This window comes from Amblyomma mixtum, chromosome 3 (genome assembly GCF_055824585.1).
Source record: "Amblyomma mixtum isolate Tamu chromosome 3, ASM5582458v1, whole genome shotgun sequence".
Lineage (NCBI taxonomy): Eukaryota > Metazoa > Arthropoda > Arachnida > Ixodida > Ixodidae > Amblyomma > Amblyomma mixtum.
In genome coordinates, this window is record NC_143014.1 from 348,346,473 (window position 1) to 348,364,285 (window position 17,813).

General features: G+C 46.9%; 1 pseudogene; it reads left to right on the top strand.

The window, feature by feature from the left end:
- LOC149356297 (uncharacterized) overlaps positions 1-17,080 on the top strand; it is a 79,840-nt pseudogene extending 62,760 nt beyond the window's left edge.
- Positions 17,081-17,813: the final 733 nt, after the last annotated feature.

The following is a 17,813-nucleotide window of genomic DNA, read 5'->3' on the forward strand; positions in this document are numbered from 1 at the left end:
GTTCCTGCGGCTACGCCCTGTACCACCCCCACCTCCCCGCTCCTGAAACTCACACCAGCGGGCCGTTTCTACGCCCTCCGGATGCATTGTCCCTCGAGGTCCTCGCCATTGCGCATGCCCTCCAGTCATTTGCCCTCCTTCCCTCTCTTCAAGAGTACACAGTCTATTCAGACTCACAAGCCGCTATACACCACATACAGAAACGCACCCTAACCCCTTCTCTTCAACAGGAGGTCGAACGAGTGGTCTAAGCATTGCAGCCTTCCATCGTTTTCCTCCGCTGGGTCCCTGGGCATTCAGGGATTGACGGCAATGAGCTGGCTCATCAGCTCGCCCGTGACACACTTTTCCGGGCACCGTTGATCCCCTGGCCCAAGCCCTCGGAGGACGGTGGGAGACTCACCCTTCGCCGCACCATAAAAGAGGTCTACCTCGAGCTCCGCCTCGACAAACGCCTTTACCCTCCCCCTCATCCATCACTCACAGTGCCGGAGGCTCGCCTTCTTCGGCACGTTCAAATGAATGCAATCATCACCCCGTCTCGCCTCTTTCTCTATCGCTATCGATCGGACCCTTCCTGTCCCAACTGCCCCTGTATCTATGCGGACCTTGCCCATTGCCTCTTCTATTGCCCGGCTGCTCAGCAGTCGGGTTCCTACCCCCCACCTTCTTTATCCATCACCACCTGGCTCGACTGGCTTGGCGCTGAAGGGGAGGAAGAACAGCGATTTCTGGTCGCCCAGGCGGTCGACATGCTCGGCCTGTAAATTTTGGCCGAATAAACGTCTTCTACTACTACTACTAGACCACAATATCGATGATGTTGTTGACCAAGGACCGGCCATTGTTGTCGACCTGGAGGACGACACAGTCAGCAGTGCTGAATGCAGTTGTGATGGGGACGATGAGATGAGCTCCATTAACGTGCTAACGAGCGCGCAAACGTCGGGACCATTCAGTACTGTCGCAGTGAGACTAAATCGTCTCTCATGAGATATGGCAGGCGCCGTAGTGGAGGGCTCCGGATTAATTTTGATCGCTTGTGCGTTGACTTTCGCGCAGCGCATGGGGTTGTTTTGCATGTCGCCACCATCGACATTCGGCTGCCTTGGCCTGAATTCGACCCAGCTTAATATTGTAGTGACGACGCTGGAATAAATAAATTTATATACACATGACAGGAACATTGAGAATAACTGTGACGTGACAACAGAGGAACTGATACGAACAAGTGGCGACAAAAAAAAAAGAAAAAGTGGGGCCAGTCCCTTTGGACGGGCGTCCGCCTGTCCAAAACCAAACAGATGAAAGAATTAAAAGACGTCAAGCGCCACCTGCTAGAGGTAGAAAGAAGCTAACTACTAGTACGCGCGTAGGAACACGCTAATGTAGTGCATGCCATCCTGACTGGTTGAGAGAACTCTACCTTTCGTAATGCTACAAACATCTTGTGAGACGGAGTATAGTTTCGTTTTTGTCGACCCTGCTGTAATCACACTTGTGAGACTAAAGCGCTGCATTTCCTTATATTTGTAAGCCATGCAGAGGGCGCAAAGCAAGCATTTTTTACATCGGATATATGTGTGGTTTTAAAAATTAATTAGTGGATTTTTAGCGGATTATGAAAGCAGTCCCAGCAGAATGCTTGGTGGCGAGGCACGAGTCCCGCCTGTTATGCCGACGCCAGGATTCTCAAACACCCTACACCTTCAACACCACACCTTCAGACCCCACTGGACGAGAGTATTGACAGAAAACCACGAAAACCTTTCCGCAATCCGTACGCCAACGCACATATCGCTTCGTAAGAAAGGGGGCCCCCTCCGGTTGTCGGGGGATTCCTGTTTTAGCAGCTCGAAGAGGTCTCCCCGGCAGATTACTCTAAACGAAGTTACATAAGGTGGGGGCCCACCTCCTCGCTCTGGTTTTCTCGCTTCATACGTGTCGCTCAAAGTTCCATTGCCCGCGGTTCCATATACTAAACAAGTTAGAATAAATGGGCTACTTCTCCTGCTGTCCGAGGTGACGCCCTGGGCTGCAGCCACCTTAGACCCCCCTTTAATCCAACGCTGCGAGTGCCCTAAAGCACGTAGTTTTAATGCGTGCTGATTACTTGCAAGGGTAAGCTTATGGTGATATTGCGAACTCATCACCTGCCGACCAAATCTCACCCTTGAAACGCTTCCAACTCTCCGCGGGTCCCACAGGACTGCGCGCATGGAAATGAGGAAATTCATGACTATGGCTATGTTATTTCGCTAATTGCAGCGTACGCTTGCAAAAAGTGTGTGCATTACTATTCTTTGAACACTGTCACAGTGCCCTTACATAAACGGTGACCGTGAGAAGATTGGCAGCAGCGACGGACTGCTTTGCAACGTCGCCAAATTCGATGTGCATTTCTAGTGCAGGTCACGCTCGTCGAAATCGAACCTGGCGGCCGTAACAGTGCTGCTTCGCGTCCACGTGCCGAAGATTGCAAATGTCACCGAGAGGCGTCATCGTCGAAAGCACCTGTGAGCTACTGCGCCACAGCTACGTCACCTCAGTCGCCTACAAAAGAACCGCTCCAACCCTGTCCCCGACACACTGGCAACGTGACTAATTTTGACGTACATTTCTGCTCCAAGTTAGTGTTATTCGGAAAACACTGCTTAACCATTCTTGCTTGCTTCGTATCGGTTGCTGCTGCCAGTTACTTTAACTTGATTGTGCTTTGGTTGTTGCGTACCTGCGAAGGAAAAGGACGTTGCACAAATGAAAGAGGAAATGAGAGCCGAATATGCTAATCTTAAAGAAAAATTGCGTCAACAGCTCAAATTATTTCGCGAAAAACTGAAATAGAGCTTTGAAGTGAGATTCGCGAGCGTAGAAACGAACACGAGGAAGTGGCGGAGAGCCTGGATTGCGCCACAACACTACCGATGAACTGAAGAAAAATCCTGAAATCTGAGGTTGTGAAGAGCGAAGAACACGGTGACAGATGGCAAATGTCAGTGCAGAAAAGATGCTGCAGGATGTTGATGGCAGACTGTTGCAATTAGAGCTGTAGTCTAGGAAATGCAGTATTGAGATTCAAGGTGTTATAAATGAAGAAAATGAGAGCATTCCTGACATTGTTTATCGCATTGGCACTGTCATAAAGGGACCCATTTCAGCGTCTGACATTGAAATCTGTCACAGTCTGCTAACCATTAACACTTAGCAAAGCAACATCATTGGCCAGTTTAAATCCCGGGTGAAACGTGATGAATTGCTAAAGAGTGCAAAGGAAAAGCGTCTGACTAGAAAAGACCTCGGTTTCACAGATTCAGAACCCACCTGTGTCACTGAGAACCTGTCTCCATCACTGAAAACGCTGCTTGAAATGGCCATAGAAAAAAAAGAACATAAGTGGAAATGTGTTTGCATATGCATGCAATGCAAAAAGTTTTTCGAAACGTTCCGGTGATAGTCCTGTGGTTTCTATAAGAGGTGAGAGCGCTCTTGAACAAGGTTCTGACGAGCAAATTTTGAAGTAGCATGCTATCTTCATCCGCTTGTAGACCGACACTTTGTTCCATGTATTATCAGCAGTTTGCCTAACTTGAATCTATTAGTATTGATGAATCTTCATGTAAATCAGTTCTTCACATAAATACACGTTCGGTAGGAAATAAATAAGATGAGCCTGATCCTTTCCTGAGCCAATTTCGTTTAAGTTCAGCCTGGTAATTCTCACCGAAACGTATTATAAACGCTGCGACATGGTCGAATTTGAAGGTTACAGAAACTTTCATAAATCGCCCAGACAGGTGTGGTAGGAGCGTTGCTGTACATGTAACATTGAATAAAAAGTGTGATCTCGTAACCGATCTGAGTACACCAATGAATGATTATGGAATATTAACTTGAAAATCCTGTAATGAAAGAGTAGCCGCGGTATGTCGTCGGCGGAATGGAATATTACATACTTCATAGATTTTTTTGAAGGCTTCCTGGATTACGTTTCACAAAACAGCTTTCGTCTTTCTTATAGTGGTGACTACAATGTTAACATTTTGTACGAGGACAACTTTGTCCGCGATCTTATCAGCGTGTTGCAGTCGTCCGGTTATGATAATTTAATAACATCATGGACAAGAACTACAACGAATACATAATCCGCACTTGTCCTAATTATTACAAATGCTGAAACCATCCTTTACAGCGCTGGCACTATTACTTTGTCGTAGCTGATCGCTGTCCAGTTTTTATGACGCACTCATGTTACACCGCCAAATAAATCATGTCAGGAACCTGTTATTTCTCAGAGCCTTACTGAAACCAAATTAGAATCTTTTAAAGCAGAAATAACGCCACAAAACTGGTTGCCAGTCCTTGAGATAAACGCTGCAGATGATGCCTACAATGCATTTATTGCAGTTTGTGTCCATTTAGTTAAATCACTTTCCATTTAAAGCAATGAAACGTAGAAAAAAAATAAAGCCTTTGGTGAATTATGACCATATCATAATGATAAAGGCTAAATTCGTCTTTACCACATTTTCTTGCGTACGCTTTGCGAGAAATCACTGCGGCAGTTTAAAAAGGCAAGGAATCACTTGAACGCAGAGGTAAGAGGAGCCACGCTTTCTTGCTTTGAACAGCTTTTCGACAGCATTACAAAACAAGGGTCTGGATGTTGCCTGGAAAGCTTTCAATAACGTTCTTGGTCGAGGTAGCAATAGCCCGGTTCCGCTGATCACTGCAAGTGGTCGTGAGCTCTCAGGTAGATAGCTGGCAAATCACTTTAATCATCACTTTGCTACCGTAGGTTCTGCTGATGATTATACCGTAATATAAGTCCCAGAAGCAAACGCTCTTCGTAGGATATTTTTTAAGCCAGCAGACGATCGACAAGTCTGACACATTTATGCCCCTAAAAACAATTAATCATCAGATATCGATAATCTGCAAATAAAGCCAGTTAAATATGTCGTACCAATCATCTTGTTAATACTAGCTCAATTTTTACCTATGTTGGCAAACAGTTTTTCATGACCGCACGAAATATGCAAGAATTCTGTCCTCTAAAAAATCGGCCACAGAAACTTGCGGATAAACTACAGCCTATATCGGCACTTCCGGCGTTTTCTAGAGAATTTGAGAAACTTATTGCATGCCGCATAACATACTTCTTTGACAAGACAAATCTTATAAATAATTGCCAATATGGTTTCCGAAAAAACGGGCTGACTGAAAGCTCTCTATTAGAACCTAAAAAATCTCACAAAGCATTGCTGCTGGTCAACTTTCCAGCAGACAGGTCTGTGTGGATCCATCCACGACCCATTTATCTCCAATATCTCTCCAATATCTCTTCATTCTCCTGGGCGGCTCACATGGAAATTATCAAGCTGGTGATCACGTACTTAGTGCGTGGTGGCACATATGAAGGGATAACTGGTTTACCTCGAGTGGGATTCCAAATGGCTAATCATATCTGATTACATTTATTTGTGGTTTATTGAGGAACAGGGACATCGTAAATCGAACCCGCTTATCAGTGTAGTGTAAACTAGTCGTGTCTACTGTTTTTAAATGACAGCAGAGATAGGCGTGGGTGATACCCAGTGTTGTTGTATTGCTGAGGATTTATCCTGCTGACCACAATGCCACGCAGCCTCATTTTGATTCATGCAAAATGCAAACGCACACATATTCTGAATTATCCAAAGTAGTGATAAATATTTAAATATCTGCCCTTCCCTTCAAAGTAATCCGTACTGTTTTCTTTTACTTAAGCATAAAAAAACTCTAATAATTAACTCTCCCATCAGTTTCGGAAATCTGCCACAACCACAGCCATATTTAGCTGTTGTGGAAACAGTTGACTTTAGTACGAATGATTTTTTTTGCTGTCAGGATGTTCTACATTTCTACGTGAAACAAGACTATAGCCGACCTTGCAGCTACAAAAATTTTAAATTTTTGGAAACCCGATGTCTAGCTTGTTCGAAGATTTCAATGCTCAGCAGTTATCAGAGTGCAGGTGATGATGTGAATCTTACGCAGACGTTCAGCAGCACTCTCACAAAGAGTCGCCCGTACTCGGGAGCCCTGCTGCCAAATTCATCTTCACTGACCTCTCAGATGGACTGCCTACCAGATGGGTGGCCACACCAGGCACCTGAACCATTACATGAGGTGTCTGCAAAGGAGTTGAGTGCTATACGGCATGGTGAGGAGTTCTCTTAGAAGATCAGCACAGCTTGCATTGTGCAACACAACGTGTTGACCTGCACTCAGCTGCAGGACTGCGACACCACAGGGCGGCGGTGATTATAGCAGGAGCCGCAACATCTACCACAAGGAGGAGCACACAGCACCATCAAGTTGGATTCTACCTGACAGACAGGAAGTATATGATCAGTCGCGTGTGGGAATCGCACTAAATGCTGTTTTTCGTGTGTAATTATGCCAAAGCAATAGATGCACATTTTCTCTGCTTCAAGTTTGATAGCATACTGCTATGAAGCTGGTGAAGTCTTCATGATTTCGGTACTTTCTTTTGAACAGTACTATACTTTTTGCTTTCATTTTATTGGTGGTATGTATGACGATATAGATCAGTTTTCCCTGGTGCTGCAGCTTTTCGTGAGTCAGGAAGTGTCCCAAGTGCATTCCATCTACCATCTGCCGACTTTCTTAGTGTGTGCTTTAACACATGCTCTGGTGATCGTGAAAAAATGCTGTTCCTTGGTGTGGTGCCTCCTTATGTGATCTGCTTGTGTGCAATATGTATTTTATTTGGTTCTTCAGTGCAGTGAAAGAGAGGGAGGCACCAAAATGTTTTCCTTCTACCACCAGAGGGTTGATTGGACAACTGCGTTCACCAGTGCTTTTCTAGTCGCTTTGGTGGTTGTGAAGAGCCACCAGTCCACACCATTCTAAGCATACACGCAGCATGTTCGCTCTGTCTGCAGTCATTGACACGCCTCTCCTTCCGGGTGCACCACATCTTGTGTGGCACTGTTCGCGCTATGAAATACGCAGCATGCTCTGTCTCATGGCATTTGGTTGCCTACCTGTGCTTGTTTTCGACTGCTTCTTTCACATGCTGCATGTAGTTATACAGCATTGAACTATTTTCCGCGAGGGAAAAGTGCGGGAATGGTTTCATGGTCATTATCTTCCAGATGAAAAGCAAGGCTTGAACAGAGCTTTGACTGAGTACCCATTCCAAGCTTTTCTAGTCGCAGTGGGTATGTCTGACGGAAACCCATGAAGCTAATTGGAAGTATCAGTTATCTAGCAGGATGTAATTTCGGTGTGAATAATTAAGCTGAAAAAGACATTTTGCAGCTAGAATTGAATGGTTTACAGCTGGAAGGATGTATTCCACCTCAATAATCGAACTTGAAATCGGATCTTTTATTTTCACCTAGGCTGTAAACCTTGTCTGTATGCAACACAAGATCACTGCCTTCCTGTGAGCTGAGTGGGACTGTGTTAGGCCCCACTTTCATCGACTCAGTAATGTGCAGTTAGCGCAGGGAAGTCAATGGTGCTGTTTGGTGATTATAAGGAAAATTGCGAACAACCTGCTTAAGCTCTGCACTCTCAGTCTGACTGGTGTATCAATGAACATGTTGCCATTATTCAGTTTAACAAAGGTGACTGTTGGCTTCCCTGCTTTAATGTTTATTGGAGGCTGCTCTGTCGAGAAAAATTCGCCTTTGTGCACGAGAGATACCGTTCTGTATTTAATGCTGCACTATGTAATGAATCGGAATTAGGTTGGATACTGTATTCCAACATACATGAAGGACGGTGAAGAATTTTAATCATTTCACCAATATTTTCTTCCGCAAACTGTAGACTTTGGGCATCAAACGCACCTCGCTCCGCTGAGGAGTAGGAACTTGTGTTGCTTCGAAAAAAAATCTCTCCGTGAATTTGATGTGCGCAGGCTTTATGTACCTTTTTCCTACTGTTGTACACCTGGCCAAGTTGCTTCTTAACGCTATTGCTGATGCTGCATTCCCTACAGCCCTCGTGATATTATCTGGTAATATCAGACAAAAAAAAACATTTTTATTATTCTGACAGTAAAAGGAAAACAGACTAACTTGCTTTGCTTTGATACCCTGCTTGATTTTGAAAATAAAATTGCGAACACAGAATTAGAAAAAGGAAAGTTTTCAGAGAGCCTAAAATTTGTGCATTTTGCGTGATTTTCTGCTATTATATTAGAGATGAATTGTGTGTGTTATTCATGAATTTTACCACTTGCCACTTGGAAATTCAGGGCTATACATACTCGCTATGCTCCACTCTGCCTTAATCGTGCTGAAAAAACAGTTTACCCCCCTTGTGAGCACACCACTGTGCACCTTAAAATTTTATTTTACTCATAGAGCCAAGGGCTGGATTTACCTTTGGGCCGATGCAATTCACCACTATAATCATGTGCACTTGAAGAACTGACAGAAAGAATGTATGAGGTGTGACGATCCGCCCTACCCGTAAAGCTATGCTTGTGTTGATTATAATTCTGTGTGCTGTCGGTGCTTTTTGCACTGCTTTGACATTATTTCGCGCCTGCTTACCGAGATTTCGGTGCTTGAGCACGACAGCAATGAAGATTGGAGGTATCATTAAAAGAAAGAACAAATAAATGACTGCTGATATGGGCTGAGTGACAACAATTATTGAATAACATGGAGAATTTTTGTTGTGTTGGCAGGGCTTTCAAAACAAGGAAAGCATTATGTATGCATTAAAATTCGGTAATTGGAAGTGAGTGCTACGTACCATCATTGGTGCTTGAGCAGATAGAGTGATGTTTTTCACTTGCTGAGCACAAAGGCAAAGTTAAATGATGTGCAGTGCACTGCCTTATCTGGGGTATGGCGCACCTTAAGGGAACACTGAGACACGATGGCTGGCAGTTGTGATGCAAAGACCCCTTATCTTTATTTCTGCCTTCCTTATCAAGTGGCATGCGGTGAGAAGATATGCACATGTGCCGCATTACCACGGTTGCACACAGATCACAATGACTCGGCATGCGGGAAGCTACCACTCAAGGTCAGAGCATAAGTCTTCACAAGGACACAATTTTTAAGCATTTTTATGCTTTTCACACTCCGATGCCCCAGCATAGTGTTATTTTAGGGCTCTGATACAAAGAAGCGACAGGTTTTTGTCCCATGTAACCAGCTGATAATGTGAATTATTTAGCTTTTGAAGAAGACCTTCAATTCTTTCTCTGATAACTTTATATGAGGAAGTTACCAAGCATTTATGATATGTATTGTCGGGCTGCTTGATGTGTTCTGCGGTCAAAGGTGCCTATAGCATTCCTGAGGGGCTGCATGCTGCAGATATGGTCAGACAGCTGTGTACATTCAGGCTGGAATGAAACACGAACGTGCATATGGCGTACTTTTCTACTTTCCAGCCGACTATTCTTCTAGAAAGGATTTCCTTTACCCTGAAACATGACTCTGGCTGATTGCATACTGCCGCTGAAAGCACGCTGGTGATATTTAGGGCTGATTTGGTTGTAGCCTGGCTGTATATATGTGCCATTGCTGTATTTTGATGTATACTTGTGTTCATCTGAAATGCAGCTGGACAAATTCTGTACACAGTAATCTTTTTTATGCACTGCTCTTATTGCTCTCCACTTCATTTTGTCTCGTTGGCCTTTTAGATGATCTGGTGGGCATTTATTTGCAACGTTTCACGGATGCCCTTAGCTCTTTATTTCATTATCAATCCCGGAACTGCTTTTTTTTCTTTTACTCACTAAGCCCATGGTCAAGAAAGCACAAGTCTTCTTGAACGCTTGTGTCGGACACAAGATGCTTCTTTGAGCAGTAGATAGTTAACGCCATTGCAAAATGTCTTGAATTTCCTTCATTCTCTGCCTTGACGTTCCTCCCCTTCCCCAATGTTGAGTAGCGTATGAGAAGACATTTTTTTCCAGCCGACTTCACCTTTCCTGGCATTAAAGCTTTACCTCTTACGAGGAATCTTGCTTGAAAGGAGCTGCCTGGTGCTGCTCTAAATGCCTCACTATTGTTCCACAGCAGAGGATTTTTAGGGGTGTGCACGACAGTTTTTTCTCCCTTCACATTCTGGTGCGTCCTTACATCACACAAGCGGTGTAACTGCCTATATGCTTTTGGTTAGTGCTATGTGCTCTCATCAGGCAAAATTAATGAGATTCAGGGCCTTTGGAAACAGTGAAAATCAAGTAGCATTATTGCGACCTTTTTTTTTGAATGGAATAGTGTACCTGCCACTGTACACAGTTAGTGTGCGGCATGCTTTCGTGTAAAGTTTTCTTGAAGTCTTCATGAAGGCACGGCTGATATTTAATGTTATGAAAGCTAATGATAAGTACTTCATAGAATGCTAATGAGGTATATGACCTATTGAGATAAGTGAAATGCCAGCACTGTGAAATCTATGCTTCAGTTGTCGGCGGACTATTAGCCGTGTTTCTTTTGTTGCTTTTTCATTGCAGGCAGGAAGCAAAGCTCCATATTTTGCTTTTGCATTTGTCGTTTTTGACAATAAGGCATTGCAGGCGTTGAGAGCGGTGCGCTTGACGCGATTTACAGATAGCGTTACATCGGATGCCCCCCGATTCCAGAGCTGTATAACGGATTGCTGGACTAAGCATGGCTTTTTCGCAGTGGACACTCTGTGTGTGGGGCCCCACTGTGTGGAAATCGATCTTCCGCACACACTATACATCGCTCCATCCCGCGCGCTTCTCCAATAAAGACGACACGTTGAGGTTATGCTTTCCAACGGCACTGATGCGTTGAGGCTAGGATCGAGAGCCGATAGCCAGCCGTTTCTCAGTCAGCTCCTCTCTCCGTGACGCTGATCGCATCTCGCAAGTACGGAACTGCCGCATGTGGCGATAGTTCGAAGCAACAGCTGGTTACTCGAAGCTGTCGACAACCGCTTCATCAATATCCTGGGATCCTAATAGTTAAGTGAAACCTGAGATGAGCTGTGGAACAGAAAAGGGCGTTATACAGGGCATCCATTCATGGTGATCCCTGCTTGCGAATGTGTGAACAGCGTGCAGAACACAGAAGCGGCCGCAACTGAGCAACGTCGTTGAAACGCGCCGCTTTCCAAATCTAATTGCCTTATGCACATGTACTAGCGGCAGCGTCATGAGGAATGTCACTTCATGATGCACAATTAAAGCTAAACAACAGTTTATTCCCGTGACGACTGGCACGCAGGGTGTTTCGCGTCGCGTTCAGTACCATCTCCCAGCGAATGTGTGTGGACACGTGTTGGCCGGGATCGCCACCGAAACGCGTTTCACTTTTCCTCTTTCGGCGCTACTGTGCGACGCGTGCGCGCCAAGCCCCGCAGCTGCTTGTTTCAGGCACATCTTTAGGGTATATCGGTATTTTTTGTACTTGGCGCGCCAAGTAGCTGATGACGGTATTTATTTTGTCATACTTTTTTCCCCATTGTTCAATTTCATGATCCTATTTTGCGTTTGCGTTTCCTGACGTCGGACGGATGTAGACGTCACGGATACGTCGCACTCTGGGAAGATTAGTGAATATCGAGAATCGTGCCCCAGGAATGTGTTCACACGTGGGTATTTGGATTACCCAAGGGAGGTGATGTAAGTAGTTGTGACGTCAAAGTACCGGTCGGTTCTACATGGTTAGGCTGAAATACTCTGCCTTGCCGCTGACGCTGAGTTTTCTGCTACACAGTGTCTTTGAAGCTCACGCGTTAAAAGGAGCAACTGCCTTGCGGGCTTTGATTTGAATTTTTACAGCTTTTCGGGGCGCGCATGGCTCTAGTATTTTGCAGAGGTTACCTTCGAGGCCTCATCAATGCAGTGAGCTTGTTTTTCAGGAATGTCCTGACCCTTGTCAGTTGCCCTTTGTGGGAATCCTGGCTTTCCGCCGTCGCCTTTGCGCGGCTAGCCGGCCTCCCGCGTTGTTTCTCCTCTTTCCCTTGCTCCCGCCTCAGGCGGTGGATAGGCGGCTGGGTGACTAATCACTGTCATTTAGCCACAGCTCCGCCCCGGCTCCCCAAGGCCCTTTGCCATTGGCGCCTTTTGGCGGGAATTTGGGACCCGCTTTGGGCGGCCGCGCACCCCGCGACCGTCCGAGCGGGGCCCAGAGAGAGAGATCCCTCCGAGACAGCGTAAGGTGCGTACGTTACTGTTTGTCCGTGCCGGCCTTTGCCGTTCGGACCAGTGGTTACTCGAGCTCGCCCGCACGTGTCCTCTGACCTGCAGGGGCTCGAGCCTGCCCAGCGGGGTCCAGCGACCTCCGACAGGCGTACCTTGCGTTGTTTGCCCACTCTCTCTCGCAATCGGCCCAACGGTCGACACGAGAGAGAGAGATCACTGCACTGCCGCGGGGACATTCTCCTGCAGCGGCGTGCTAGCGGCGCGCATTGCTCGAGTCGCTTCGTGCGCGCAGCGGAGCCTTGCTCCTCGCGCGCCCCCGGGACGGGGTGACGATTGAGTGTGTGTGTACTGCTGAAGGACGACGTGAATAAACGTCTCCTTGGTGAACTTGGAGGCCTATTTCTTTGCGGCGAATCGCTCTCATCCCAGCGGAGGTTGAGTGCGCTGCAACGGTGTCTATAGGGTGTGTGTGGTGACGGCTGATCGGGGCCCTTGGTTCGCGCGAAGCTCGAACCCGCGGTGGTTGGTGGCCTGTGTCCACGCAGAAACCCACACCTTTAAAGCTCACGCGTTAAAAAGAGCAACTGATTTCCTGTGGTGCACGCGCAACAGAGTGGATACATGGCTTTGCCGGTTAAGAGAGTCATTCTAAGAAATTCACAAACTAGCCCAGCAGTATGTCTTACTTTATTGCTCAAAAGACATTCCATGAGCTTCCAGCGTGACGGTATTCACTCTTCTTCTGGCAAGACATTTCTGCACTTCACTTTTTCGCGGACACCCATTGGAAGCGCTCCAGGTCGCAAGGGAGTCGAATGCCTCAGTTCTGGGTGTGGATGGCAGCCAAAGCTTTGCACAAAGACGCCGGGGGAGCTGTTGCCCTGAAGCCACTTGTAACGCAATAGCAGCAGCACCTACTAGTTAGTCCTCATGCATTCGGCGAGCTGTTTCCAGCAGCAACCTGACGATGTGCAGCTCACCTCGCTTGCTTTTGAGTTCGTGGTAGAGCGTTTCCTTGACGTTCTGTAGTTTAGGCATACTCCGTCCGATTCTTCGGGCAGATTTGGCATCATGGTTCTCCAAGGCCTGCCTTTGGAGCGGATCCAGCCTGTTGATTGTCCTGTTTATCCACCCAAGATGTATGCAGGAGTTCACAAGCTGCCGACGTATGGCAGCGGAAATAGCCTCCAGATGTTCGGTCCTGCTGGGCGAAGAATCCATGGCCTCCTGCAGAGACGCCATTTTGCTACAGCCGCCGCGGTGGCTCAGTGGTTATGGTGCTCGGCTGCTGACCCGAAAGACGCGGGTTTGATGCCGGTCGCGGCGGCCGAATTTCTTTGGAGGAGAAATTCTAGAGGCCCGTGTACTGTGCGATGTCAGTGCACGTTAAACAATTCCCGCTGGTCGAAATTTCCGGAGCCCTCCACTACGGCGTCTCTCATAGCCTTAGTCGCTTTGGGACGTTAAACCCCATAAACCAACCAAACCAATCATTTTGCTACGCACGTTGCCCTCCTCCTGTTCGCCCAACTGCTTAGCTGTGCGGTTTAAAAAAAATTTGCAGCTTTCAGCGCCAATGATTTTTCAGGCATGATTAACAACCAATACAAAGCGACGCCTGTTTTTTTTTTTTTTTTCAAGGAGCACCTTTTCGAATTTTTTACACTTTTTCGCGGGCTCCTATAGCCGCCAGGGTGCGGCAGTGCTGGGAGACAGCATGGGCACCCAAGAAATTTCAGGCACGGGTCACAGACGGTAGCGGCAATTCCTCCTTCTGTTACGTTCATAGCGGATGGTGCACGAGTTATAGACGGTTTTGACGGCCCCGTGCCGCCAGAGTGTGCCAGCGCGCCTCAAACCGGATGCTCCCCTAGAATACTTCCGGTCTCTCGGTCTCTCCGTGTTTTGGATGCTTCCGTGCGTGCTGTGTTTTCTCTTCGCTACGCGATGTTTTCTGCCAAGAAATTATCTCGCTTGAAGCGGACACGACGTGGAAGCTGCTGTTCTGTGCCAGGCTGCGGTCTACGGTCCTGAACAAATCTTCTTTCCGAAATACGAACGTACAGGTTCCCTGTAGAACACGAACGAAGACAGGCCTGGATCGCGGCGGTTAGACGCGACAAATGGCAGCCTACAAAAAGCTCGCAGGTTTTTCGGCGCACTTCGTTCAAGGCAAGCATCTTTTTGGACCTATGACGCTGTTATAAAACCTAATACCAAAATGTTCACTGCTAGAGTCAGCCTCAAGTGTATGTGGCGTTCGAGTGACCTTTTGCTGCGCATGCAATGTAGCCGAAATGAGTTCAGCCGCAGCGCGTGATTAGGTTCGGTTTGCGGGGTTTTACATCCCAAAGTGACTGAGGCTGAGAGACGCCGTAGTCGTGGTCTCCGGGAATTTGACCAGCATGTGATTAGGTTCCGCCTGCACGCGTACGCGACCACCTGCAAAAACATGCAGCGCTTGCCAGTTAATTGAAGACAGCGTATCATAAATCACTTCTGTGCTAACGCCGCGCGAATTTATTATTATTTTTTTTGGGATTTCGTTTCCACGCCAAGGAGGACACCTTGTGAAGGATTACGAATGTTGCGACATGCTTTCCGCAAGGTTCAGCTGTAGCCCCAGTGGAACCTCGAGCGAAACCGAAGCCTACGTTGTGCACAGTTTGTTTTTCAGATGTCAATGGACTAGCAGACCGAGACTATGCCAGCACCCCTTGTCCGCGTTGTTGTGTGTGTTTAGAGTGCACATTATGCTTGGATGTGTTTCATCTAATTGAGTTTTTTTTTAGGCAAGCCTTCGTCTTACCCGAACGATCCAGACTACATTCCGACGGTGTTTCCGTACCGGGTGCAAAGTAATGTGCAGCAGAAGCTGGCAAGATATGAGCGTGCTCAAAAGAAGCATGATTTTAAGGCAGCTGTGTCTGAAGCAGCTGATCCTGGCCTCTCCATCGGTGCAAGCGAAGCTGTCATGGATGAGGACACTGCTCACAAAACGTGCGACACCGATACCGAGACTGCACTCCCCATGCAGGACATTTCATATCTCGTCAATGAAAACAGATTCCTTAAGGACCAGGTAGTCTCTTTAGAGCTGGAAGTTGCAGCAGCCAAACAAAAAATCTCCGAACTGGAAAGCCACGGACAACCAAACCTTTCAAATATGACAAGTGACGTAGTCATATAGTCGGATGAGAATGTAAAATTTCATACAGGCCTTGTATCAATAGAGATGTTCAAAGCACTGCTTCAGCTGGTGCTGTCCGTCTGGACGCCTACTCACAGGGCTTCACTTGATGCCGAGCAGCAGCTCATTCTTGTGCTGATGCGACTACGGCTCGGTCTTGTGACTAAAGACCTGGAATCTCGATTTGGAATTTCTGTCAGCAGTGTGTCATTTTTCACTCATGGATCGACGTGCTGGCAGCAAACATGCAGAAATTTATCATTTGGCCATCTCGACGTGCACTTGAATCACACCGGCCTAAAGCCGAAGATAAATTATTTGATCAGCTGAGAGAGATAATTGATTGCACAGAGGTGTTTATTCAGAGACCCACATACATGGATGCCAGAAGCAAAACGTATTCAAACTATAAGAACCACACCACTGTGAAAGTGGTTATCGCTATCACACCTTCAGGAGCCATATCTTTTGTTTCAGAAGCATGGGGAGGTAGAGTTTCTGACAAAGAGTTGACCTTGCAAAGTGGACTTCTTGACAAGGTCGAAGAAGGAGACTTGTTTTTAGTAGACAGGGGCTTCCGTTGTGAAGAAATGTTTGCTTCACGTGGTGCCGCAATTCTGATGCCTTCCCTGACTAAGCGAAGGACACAGCTACCAGGGGCGGAAGTTACTACATCAAGAAAGCTTTCGAGTGTACGAATACACGTGGAACGGGCCATACAGCGGCTGAAAGTCTTCAGGGTCTTCCAGACAGTACTTCCAATAAGCTTTGTGAAGAGAGCTGGAGATGGTGATCAAGCAACAATTGACAAAATCCTCATTGTGTGCAGTGCACTCGTCAACCTCCAAACTCCTATAGTTAAAAGCCAGCTTGAGTAACCGTGTGTTAGAATGATGGCTCTTTTTTGCATGCATAAGCACTGCACAGTTGAATGTGAAGTGATACCATTTGTTGTATGGAATGAGACCACACTGCCATGTAAACAAATTTTATTAGCATATGCCTTTGGTTAGATCTGTACTGCATTTTTTTTTATGTCTGCAAACACGTGATTTTTGGTTGCCTATTATAATTTTTTTAAAGGTGCACAAGAAGTTGCTATACGTGGGTCGTCAGATGATTTGTCTGCAACAGATCAATCCTTCATAATTTAATTCAGACGGCTGCGGTGGCTCAGTGGTTATGGTGCTCAGCTGCTGACCCGAAAGACGCGGGTTGAATTTCTTTGGAGGAGAAATTCCAGAGGCCCATGTACTGTGCGACGTCAGTGCACGTTAAAGGGATACTGAGGCGGTTTTTGAATCAGCTAATTTTTTAGGGTTTTGAAGTAGTGTCATTGCTGATCACGTCTGTGAAATTATTTTTTCGATTTTGGCTAAAACAGTGGCGCAATCACCGATTAAAAACGCGATGTTCAAATCTCCCGCGCCCCGTGCGAGCGTAGGAGAGGAGAACAGCGGAGAGGGAAACCTCGTCCATGTCGGCCAACGTGACGTCACGTTGAGGAGCCGGGGAACCTTCGGCGCACCCGAGCGAGCTTTCAGCGCGCGTTGTTTCTCGTGCTGCGTGCGTTGTGACGTACAAAGCGTGTCAGCCGACCTTGAGAATCAGATTCAACACGAGGTACTACTCTGCGTTCGTGTCCATGAACAAATACGGCCGAGGCTGTGTCGTCTTCCACTGTTTTTAGCAAGATCAGAAACTCGCAGCGCAAGCGCTCGCTGCTGTGACGAAGAATTCAAGCTGACCAAAGCAAGCCTACTCTGCTCGAAGCACTTTCGTAAGAGCGGCAACATGCAGAGCTTGTCCCAAATGTGACCTCTGGAGATTTCTGTCGAAAAGGCGCGGCTGAACCATGACACAGTTCCTTCGATTTTCTCGCGCATGAGAGGCGTGTCACCATTCCGAAGAAGTGCCTCTTTTAAAAGGAGAAACATGCGCACTTAGCCCCTGAAGAAACCTTATAGTGGCTTAAGCATGTGTCACTCTCCTCAGCTTAGTTGCGGCCAGACCACCAGAGACGTGCTCAGCAAGGCTCTGTTAGTGATTTTATACTCGGTACGACGTGTCCAAGCAAGCAAGCAAGCAAGCAAGCAAGCAAGCAAGCAAGCAAGCAAGCAAGCAAGCAAGCAAGCAAGCAAGCAAGCAAGCAAGCAAGCAAGCAAGCAAGCAAGCAAGCAAGCAAGCAAGCAAGCAAGCAAGCAAGCAAGCAAGCAAGCAAGCAAGCAAGCAAGCAAGCAAGCAAGCAAGCAAGCAAGCAAGCAAGCAAGCAAGCAAGCAAGCAAGCAAGCAAGCAAGCAAGCAAGCAAGCAAGCAAGCAAGCAAGCAAGCAAGCAAGCAAGCAAGCAAGCAAGCAAGCAAGCAAGCAAGCAAGCAAGCAAGCAAGCAAGCAAGCAAGCAAGCAAGCAAGCAAGCAAGCAAGCAAGCAAGCAAGCAAGCAAGCAAGCAAGCAAGCAAGCAAGC